Raw genomic sequence first — 11,105 nt, 5'->3', positions numbered from 1 at the left:
ATTTATGTTAGGACTGCATTTATTCATCAATTGCAACCATAGGTTGGTTGCTATAGGTACAAGGACTCGGCAAAAATTAACAAAAACATTGTATGAGAATAAATTGGATTTATAAAATTTACATTAAACAGTATTGTGTATTTTATCATAATTTTTAAATTGTGAGCTACACATCCTTTACATCAATAAAACATTATTATAGCTGTCATTTTTTTTGAGACAGAGTTTTGCTCTTGTTGCCCAGTCTGGAGTGCAATGGCACCACCTTGGCTCACTGCAACCTCCGCCTCCTGGGTTCAAATGATTCTCTTGCCTCAGCCTCCCTAGTAGCTGGGATTACAGGCATGCACCACTACATCTGGCTAATTTTGTAGAGCCGGGGTTTTACCATGTTTGTCATGCTGGTCTTGAACTCCTGACCTCAGGTGATCCACCCGCCTCGGCCTCCCAAAGTGCTAGGATTACAGACATAAGCCACCGAGCCCAGCCGTTCAGAAATCTTGATCTGGATAATTAAACAATAATGATCATATATATGTTTTTATATACATATGCAGGAACGCTGACAGTTAAACATTTAGCATCACACTGCTTGTAATATGACCTTGGTAGTAGAAATGGGGGGAAAAGGATACTTTTAAAAATACTTGGAGGCGTAAAAACTGATTAAATGTGATGCAGAGGTAAATATGGTTTTGAGGCCTATTGACACATGTAGTTTGGAGAAATATAAAGAACAAGAAGAAAAGACTTACGAGAAATAATGTTCAATTATTGATTATTGATTGTTGCAGCTTCCAGAGGAATGTGCCCAGTAGATCAGGGTGAAATATTCATATTGAGAGATGTACAGATTTGGGAGTTACCTGCGTGCCCTCAAAGTCATTGCAGAAAGGACAAAAGAAAGAAACTGGCCTAGAAAAATCTTTGAGAGAAAATCCAATATTAGGGGAAAGAAGAAAAAGGATATGCAGAGAAGGAATCAAGAGTAGCCAGAGAAATAGGAAGAGAATTGGAAAACCAGAGACGCCTGGTGAAGAAAGAATGTCAAAAAGGACCTTATTAATAGAGATAATGACATGAAGAATTCATCATCAGGCCCTTGTTAGTATTTTGTTTGAAAACAGCAACCTAGAGCGAAAAAAAAGAGGATTTAGACTGGAACAGGTCAGCACAGTGGACACTAAAAGAGTGTATGATGTAAATATTCTCTTAAAAGAATCAAGAGCACCCAGGTAATTTCTCTTTCAGAATATCTGTAGGTTTGTCCTTGGGAGCTATCGTTCTGCTCTTTCAACATTAGAACTACTAATCCCCAATAAAACTCTAGAGGGTTACATTTAGATAATCTTGGCAGAATCATGAAGGTAGGCTGTAGATTTGGAGACCGGAAGAGTCCTTGAGAGAATTTGCGTGCCAAATACCTCAAAATTGAGTCATAGCAGTTGGCAACTTCTGGTATAATCTCAAATATTTACATGATAGCAAAATCCAGTAGTTAATCCAATTGCTTGATAAGCGCTGTAACAAAAAGTGCATGTGGGTGCAGGGCACTGTGGACTGCTGCGTAGCCAGGACACAGAGAAGACAGAATGAGCAGCTGGCCACTAAATAAGCTTCTTAAATGATGCCCACACCAGTTATCCTGTTGGAAGAGGGGACTGATAGCCCCCAAGGTATCCCCCAGCTTGTGAGTAACATCAGTGCCTGACAGATGATTGCTGAGGGTAGAAGAACCACCCTGGGTTCTCATGGCACAGACAAGCTAATTATGGATGGCAGAGGCAAGCAACAATCTTCTTGAAGCTTCTTGAAGTTGTCCATCCTGCAGCAAAGACTTCAATGAACATTGCCAAATATCAAGATGCTGAGGTGGGTGATGGCACCACCTCAGTGACTTTGCTGGCTGCAGAGTTTCTGAAGCAGGTGAAACCTTATGTGGAGGAAGCTTTGCACCCAAAGATCATCATTCAAGCTTTACACACAGCCATCCAATTGGCAGTTAATGATAACAAAGAGATCACTGTGACCATGAAGAAGACAGAAATAGTGGAGCAGAAGAAGCTGCTTGGAGAAGTGTGCCATCCTGCTCTGAGCTCCAAGCTCATCTCCCAGCAGAAAGCCTTCTTTTCAAAGATGGTGGTTGATGCAGTGATGATGCTTGATGGTTTGCTGCAGCTTAAAGTGATTGGAATCAAGAAGATACAGGGTGGAGCCGTAGAGGATTCCCATCTGTTAGCTGGTGCCGCATTCAAGAATTTCTTTTATGCTGGGTTGGAAATGCAACCCCAAAAGTGCCATAATCCCAAGATTGCACTTTTAAATTTTGAGCTTGAGTTGAAAGTTAGGAGAGATAATGCTGAGATCAGAGTCCTCACAATGGGGAATTACCAGGCAATTGTTGATGCTGAGTGGAACATTCTCTACGACAAGTAAGCAAGGATCCATCATTCTGGAGCCAAAGTTGTCTTGTCCAAACTCTCCAGTGGGGATGTGGTCACTCAGTACTTTGCTGACAGGGGCAAGTTCTGTGCTGGCCGAGTACCTGAGAAGGATCTGAATAGGACAATGATGGCCTACAGAGGGTCAATCCAGACCATTGTGAATGCTCTGTCAGCAGACATGCTGGGCAGATGCCAGGTGTTTGAGGAGACCCTGACTGGAAGTGAGAGGCACAATTTCTTTACTGGCCTCCCAAGGCCAAGACATGCACCTTTATCCTCCACAGTGATGCCACAACTTATGGAGGAGACAGAACAGTTCATGCCTAATGCCATCGTGATTGTCAGGAGGGCCATTGAAAATGATTTGGTGGTGGCTGGTGGTGGGGCCATTGAGATAAAGCTCTCCAAGTACCTGTGGGATTAGCAAGGACTATTCCAGGAACACAGCAGCTAGATTGGGGGGTATGCTAAGGCTTTGGAGATTATCCCATGGCAGCTAAGTGACAATACTGGCTTTGATACCACAAACATTCTCAACAAGCTGTGGGCATAACATGCCCAGAGAGGCATATGCTATGGCGTGGACATCAATGACAAGGATATTGCTGACAACTCTGAGGCCTTTGTGTGGGAGCCAGCTAAGTGCCAGGAAGAACACTGTCATCAGAGAAATGAATTGTCTTGCACCTTGATTTTGGACTTCCCAGCCTCCAGAACTGTGAGAGAAAAATTCCCATTGTTTAAGCCATCCAGTCTATAGTATTTTGTTATGACAGTTCAAGCTGACTAACACAACAGAATATTTGTTAATTGAGATAAGTCTGATAGTTTTCAGGGCACTCACAGGGCTGCCACAAAAAATATGACAAACTGGGTGGGTTATAACAACAGACATTTATTCTGTCACAGCTTGGGAGGTTAGATGTTCAAAAATCAAGGTGTTGACAGAGCCATGCTCCATCTAAATGCTCTAGAGAAGTATTCTTTCTTGCCACTCTCTGAGTTTCTGATGTTCCTTGGCTTGTAGCTTCATCGCTGTATTCTCTGCCTCCATCTTCAGATGGCTTTTTTTTCTGTGCATGTCTCTGTGTGTCTCTCTTATAAGGATACTAGTCATTGGACTTAGGTTCACCCTAATCCAGTATGTCCTCATTTTAACTTAATTATATCTATAAAACCCTATTTCCAAATAAGGTCACACTCAGAGGTTCTAGGTGGATATAAATTTTGGGAGGATACTATTCAATCCCCTACAGCTGATAGTGAAGTAGAAATTTTCAGTGAATATTAAAATACTTCTAAAAATTACAGATCTGAATTTTCTAAGTAATAAAAATTATATTCTGATTTATTTTTTGTCACCTTCTAACTCATTTTTTCCATTTCATTTAATTTCCTTTCCTTCATTGCCCCCGTCTCAGAAGGCTATGGCTTACCCATGAGAAACGATAAACTCTCTCTTGTGGTTGATATTTATGGGAATGCAAGCTGACAGGTAAGCTGATGCACTCTTTCTTAACTATTTGACCCACAAATGTAGCCAGACAGTGGAAAAAAAATCTGTGTTTCCTAGCTGGTGTGGTTATATTAATATCAGAAAAAGTAGACCTCCAGACAAGGAAAATTGCCAGAAATAAAGAGGACACTTCGTAATGATAAAAGGGTCAATTCGTCAGGAAGACGTATCTTAAATGTGCATGTGCCTAATAAAAAAGTTTCAAAACCTGTGAAGCAAAACAAGATATTCTCAAATCAATAATCACAGTTGAGCATTTTTAACACTCCACTATTAGTAATTGATGGACTATCCAGACAAAGAATATTGATAAAGAGATAGAAAATTTGAACGTACTGTCAACATATCTGGCCTAAATAACATTTACAGAACATTTCACCCAACACTGCAAAATACATGTTCTTTTCAAGTTTACATGAGAAATTCACCAATATAGGCAGCAGGATAGAACAAAAGAAGTCTCAACAAATTAAAAAAAAAAAAAGGAAATCTTATTGAGTATTCTTTAACTGCAATAGAATTACATTAGAAATCAATACAATATATAAAAATCTCCAAATATTATAAAAATGGAAAAAAATATGTTTTATCATCTCAACTTTAAAAATGAATGTCAGTGAAAGCTCTTATTCAACTCTACGAATCCCAAGTGGGTAACGAAAAATCTCCACTAAATTGTTCAAGAAAATTAACTCTGAAAACCAATTAATCTTTTTAAAATTTATTGTTTATAGAGCTCTTTACAGTTGTCTTATGTATTGCCATTGACCACTCGCTTGCTACATCAAGAAAAATGTATTCAGCAATATAAATAATGCTTCATATAGCCCAAGATTATTTACATGAATATTCTATATTACTTTTCATGGTCTCATTTATTTAAAACCTCTAGGATCTCTAAGTCTTTCTGGAACCAGAGAGGGGATTGTTAATTGTCTTGGAAATGTGAAATAAACAATTTTTCTACATATGTTAGTGCCACTGTTTATTGACTATTTGCTCAGCTCTGATGTAATTGGGGTCATTAGGGAAGCAAAAACAGCTCCCATCCTGTCAGTACCTGACCTTTAAACTAGTCGTACATTCTGTGTTACTGGATGTTAAACAAGCTAGCCCTTTCATGGCATGGTAGCTGTTGCTGCAATGCAAGCAGGAGTAGAGAGGTGCCATTCCTTGTTGAAAACTTTTTTGGAAAAAAAAAAAGTCTTCTGCTGCAGACATGGTGTTCCAAAAATCAGACAAAATATATTTCATGGAAAATCTATTTTGAGTTCGACATTCATTTGAAAAGCTAAAACTAGCATCCGGATAAAAAAAGGAAGGGATGAAACATCAAACTGAAAATATCTTCCTATATTGTGACATTTTAGCAAATGTAAATGAAACCACCTTTAAGGCTGTCACAAGCAAAGAAATCCAACTGGGGTCTTGATGACTGAAGGAATGTTAAAGAATCTCTCATCAGCAGACCATAAAGAATAAAGCAAAAGCTATCAGTAATGTGCAGATGTTATCAGGATGTGACTACAGCACAACCCCGCATCCCGATGAAGAGACAAAACTGCAGATGTTTAACATATTACAGGAACTAACCGCAAATTCTGTTTTGCTTCTCCTACTTTATAGTGTTTAATTTTTTTTTAAAAAGACACATGAATTGCACTTTGGAAGAACTTCCTCCAACCTCAATCACTTTGTAAGTCTAAATGCTTCCTACTAGAATGGAGGGAGTTCTGGGGAAAGTGGCATATAAATTACTACACGGGTGTGGGCAGTGGGAAGTATGCAGGGAAGGGATGTGTTTAAGCATTTATATGGAGGTGGTGGGAAGAGAGTGCTCATCATTGTGTGATAATGGAAGCCTAGGTGTGAGATAGAGACCCATACACTGATTTGACAACAAACCTACTTTAAATCTGCTTCAATCCTGGCAAACCAAAAGAACTCATTGAAACTTCAATTTGTTAAACAAAGTAGAACACATTCGAAGATGTGAAGCCAATAATTCTGCCCAGATGACTTTTTTTCTTTTAAAGTTATAGATAGAGTAACAGTCTGATAGATAATTTATTTAGTTTTCAAAGGAATTGTTTATCTTTCAGTAGCTGCCCCTCCTTAGTGAGAATTATTTTAGTGGGACAGCTGGGTTTTCATTATGTTCTTGAAAATGGCCAATTGTCAAATCATGAAAAGGTATACTAAGACATATATTTCTTTCATTTTGATTAGTTAGTTTAGACATACTCATGTTCCAGGAAAATTTTGTTTTCCAAAAAGAACCCAGCCCATCTATTGTGCTCAGCTGCTGGTTTGATCCCAGGTCGAAGTGGGGGTCAGCCGCTGGGGTGAGTAGGTCAGTTTGCTGGTGCCCTCTTCTGTCCGACACAGGTCTCTGCTGGCCTCTGTCCGCTCTGCTCTGCATCTGCAGTTCTGTTCTCTCCCAAGGAGCCTGCATGACCTTGCCCTTCAGGGCCTTTATTCAGAACCAGTCAACATCAGCTGGGTCACATGGACCGAAGACTACAGAACAAAAACAAAAAAAGAAGAAGGGAGGTACATTCTTAAAAAGAACAAGATGACCTCTATGAGATTAAAAACATAAAACACACTAAAACACACAAATCAATTTTGGCGATGGGCTTTTACTTCAGGGAAAAACATGTAATTTACATTGGAAAGAATAAATATTAGAAAGCGTACCAAAGAATGACACTCTACTTTTGGTGAAAATGATTAAGTCTGTATGTTTATAAGGATGAAAACTCATGGATAGATATCACCTAGAACGAAGAGTGGCTTAATATGTATTCTCAAAATAATTTTCTTTGAGATTCAGGAATGAATAAGGCCAGAAAATGGGAGTTAACATATTGTACTTTCCAAAGGAAAGAGACAGAAGAGATACACAATAAAAAAGACAGTCCTGCTTGATGTTACAAGGCTTGAGTAAGTAATTCCAAACCGATGATTTAAAAACAAATCAAACCAATAACAAAAACAATTTTTGGTTTTAAAGCACACTCATCTATTTATGTCCACATGGACTAAATACGGTAGAAAGTAAACACAGTTCATCTTAAAGGTTGTTTAATAGTGGGCTCAATACATTCTTTTCATCTCTCTCCATTCCTAGTGCCTGGAACAGCATTTGGCACATTGAGAGTGTCCAATAATGTTGGTTAAATTGAATCATTGAACAAGAGTAAAGAACCCTGTTCTGAATACTGAACAAAGTAAAATATTCAAATATTTGAATATTTCAACGCTTTCTGTCTCAGGGACCATCTCAGCTTGTAAGAAAATTTCATGTATTTTTTATGCCAGGGTAGGCAACTACAGAGGGAATGAAAGAAATTCTTTAGCATAAGGTTGTTCCACCTTTTGCCAAGTTGTGACCAGCTGAAAAACTCAAAACATTTTGAGGAGATGCTATCTGCCATGGGGATTACCACAATACATGTAGGATCAAAGAAAATTCCACATTTTACCCTGGTGATTAGCTGTAATTAAATAAAGTAAGTCTTTTTAAACTTCATTAGCAGCAAGACGTTTGCTACAGCAGAGTGGGCACAAATCATCCATTCTTAATTAAAAGATAATCCACAGGATGGCCATAATCTTCTTCTAAAAATACACCATTTCCCCCTGAAAGATTTTCTCATCAAAAAGGATAAATAACAGTTTCTATGAGTTTAAGCCATGAAGGAAGGATGCTCCTCCCGTTTGCTTGAGTGAGTGCTGAATGTGGCTGATAACATCACTTTGGCATGCTATTATCTAAAATGGTAGAATACCTCACTTCAGCAAAGTCTGACATAAATCTTTGAAAACAAAGACATTGCATATGTATGAGCTGAAATAGATATGACAGTGTTGGCACATTAATATTCCTGTCACTAGGGGGTTTCAAACTTTTAAGGAGAGGATGGGAATGAATTCAGACTGTAGCTGGTAAAATAGAGCAACATACAGTAGGACAATTAGGCATGAGGAACCATCATAAAATACGCACAGAGAAGGGTTACCCTGCTCCCTGCCTTTGGTTAAAAAATGACTGTAAGATCATTTCTTGGGAATGCCAAGAATAATTAATTTGTTAGAGATCTGCATGGTTGTTCTAAGCATACTAATAAGAATATTCCACAAAGACCAGTCCCAATCAATAGAAGAGAGAACTGTTTTTTCATGTATAGCCACTGTGGTGGTTCATGGTAACAGATGTTTCCACTTATTCCACAACAACTGTCATTAAAAGTAACTGTGGGTCCTAATTGAACAGTTCTCCACATAGTTGGATGTGTGCAGAAAATAGTTCTGTTATTGTATGTCCTACAATTACTTTCTTTTCCTGTTTTTGATTGCTGATATGATAAGCTTTACCATGATCTTTATACTGAATCTCTGGAAGAAGTAAATGAATGAAAAATAAATTTGTTTTTAACTCCATCTTATCCTATAGAGTATTACTATGTGTTGGAAAACCATTTACTTAGAGATACCAACCATTTTTAGAATAGCCTTGTAAGTCATCAAATTCTAGAAAATCACCACTTTAACAAGGAAGATGACATAACTGTTGTATTAGATTACATTCTGCATGGGTAGTTCTGTATGCTAAGAGTTATTCAACACTAGGTCTTAATGCAAAATAGTCACTAAGTTACAGTTCTGGTGTTTGAAACTTAGGTTGAAATGTTAGAATTTTTCTTTTGATAAAACATATGTGTTGATCTGATGAGTGGAAATGAGGGGCTGGACTGCTTAAAGGCTTTTTACCAAAAGCTTTTTGGACACAGTGCTCTAGCCCTGGGAGGCTTGGTCTGAGCCCTGACAGCAGTCATACAGATGGAGAAAAAAGGCTTCAAAACCTCCCCTTTTGACAAAGAGACATGAAATAGTATCTGACAAAGGCATCTCAAGCAAATATGATGGCAAGCCAGCAATTATGTAGGCTACAAAGGAGAGCACATCTCACTTCCAAATGTCTTTTTTTCCTTCAAATTTTACTTATAACAACTCATAGAGGCGCTTAGGTCAGTATTTTTAGAAACAATTTAATGTATGACTGTGCTTTAGGTTTGGTTTATCTCCTTTATTACACTCATGCTATTTGTCATTTCGTGCATATGTCAGCATTGTTTTTGAATGGGAAAATGGTTGGGAAGAAACCAAGCACAAAGAAAGGCTCTTGCAGCTCACTATATACAACTTTGTTTGAGAAAGAAAGAAATATTCCAAGGAGATAGGTTATATGACACTTGCAGAATGTTGGGATCTCTTAAATGGAGTTATATGTTGAAAGAAATAAATTAAATAATATTGGCCAAAAAAAATGACAGCAAAATTGACCAGGTCAAGCTGCATAGCTTCCCTCTTTAATCTCAGACTGTCTGCAAATGTATTATTCTTGATCTTGGAAAAGCTTTTTGAAAGATCTGAAAATACTTTGTTTTGTTAGTACGATACTAAACTGTGAAGAATTTACATGTACAAAATGAATTTTGATTCAATCTTATACATAAATCATCATTAAAAGCATGTATACCCCATGAATTGAAGCCCAAGTTTCAACTAGGATGAATAGTAATAATAATAATAATGATAAATGAGATGAAACACATACTTCACAAATAACTGCAACATATGCTTCCTCAAAATGTTTGCTTTTTTGTTTCATAATAATCAAGCTGTTCCTGATGGAAGATACATCTCAAACAAGCAAAGTGCTCATGGTATAAAATTATTGATATGAACTGTAAATGAAAACAAAGCTACTTGGTCCTTTAAAATGTTCTCTTTCATGTTGATTTATTGCAGAAAAATAATAAATTGCAGCCTCTTCTTCTTCCTCTGACATATTTGGGATACTTTACGTGACTTTGAGATGGCTTAATTATTTTACCACCCACTGTAGAACATTCTGAAGAGGGGAAGAAAAACATGTATTTACTTTCCTGTGGCCATTTCTTACTGTCTGATCCAGTACTCGGGAATACCAAAGAAGTACTGTTTAATGGGAAAGAAAAAAATAAATCAAAGGTATCAAAAATTATATTAGAAGTTACTTGATAAGAGGTAATCAATCCATTCACCACATGATCTGTAGTATAAAGACACTGCAAGTTCTCTGATACCCACATCTGCTAATCAAGTTACCAATAAAGGGGCTGTAGATAAGGATGCTCCTGAAATTGACTATAAATACTAGTTACCATTTAAAAAGCACTAGAAAGATGTAGTCTTTTCTACCGCATTCAAACAAAGAAGTTTCTTTATACCCTCACTATTTCTTTCTTGGGATAATCTCTTTTGTTCTATCAGATTGTACAGATTGAATTTGCTGTGAAATTATGTTTTCTGCTAGCTATGAAAGAACAAGAATTTCAGTATACCACTGATAAAGCCATCATATTCTTTTATTTATTATGTACAAAGCATCTATCATGATTTAGACCCTTACAAAAGCTAGCATTTATTAAAACATTTCATATATTTAAATATGTTTGGTTTCAAAGATAAAATATATATCTTGTTTGTTTGAATAAAATGTTTGTCTCACTTTTTAGCACACCAGATGCATTTCCTTGTTTGACTTAAACAAAAACGGTCATGGGTTTGATTTTATATGGAGTTAAACATTTAGTAAAATAGCTGTTTTATATGAAATGCAGAACACAAATATCTGCAAACAAATGTGAATTTGGTATTACCAATGAAGAATATACCCTAAGTCACTGGTACCATTTAATCTTATGTGCGATAGCATTTTCTTATCTAGCAAAACAAGTCCTCCATCATCTGTTACCATTTTATATAAAATAAATAAAAGACCAACTTCTTTTCTTATCCATGCATTGCTTATTCCTTGAAAAAACAGATACGTTTTATAAAAGAAGTTGTTATATTAAGATGTATGTCTGCTTTTCTTCAGAAGACAGATTAGAGTGCTTCAGCTGCCACTAAAGTTGTCGCTCTTTGTAACAAAATGTAATGCTGCATATATAAAAATGCAAAGTGTAATGTAGAGTCAAATGTCTCTCAGCACAAGAGTTGTTCGTTTTAGCACCCATTTTGTTGGTATTTATCAACTTACTAATTATAGGCAAATTGCTTCCAACACGAAAACTGTGATGATTAGCAGTTTT

General features: G+C 37.0%; 1 pseudogene; it reads left to right on the top strand.

Moving 5' to 3' along the window:
• The first annotated feature begins 1,624 nt into the window (after nt 1–1,624).
• LOC100597628 lies at nt 1,625–6,562 on the top strand (annotated as a pseudogene).
• Nucleotides 6,563–11,105: the final 4,543 nt, after the last annotated feature.

The sequence above is a fragment of the Nomascus leucogenys genome, chromosome 2 (assembly GCF_006542625.1).
Source record: "Nomascus leucogenys isolate Asia chromosome 2, Asia_NLE_v1, whole genome shotgun sequence".
Classification (NCBI taxonomy): domain Eukaryota; kingdom Metazoa; phylum Chordata; class Mammalia; order Primates; family Hylobatidae; genus Nomascus; species Nomascus leucogenys.
Note: the sequence above shows the minus strand (reverse complement) of the source record. Positions and strands in the feature narration are given on the sequence as shown.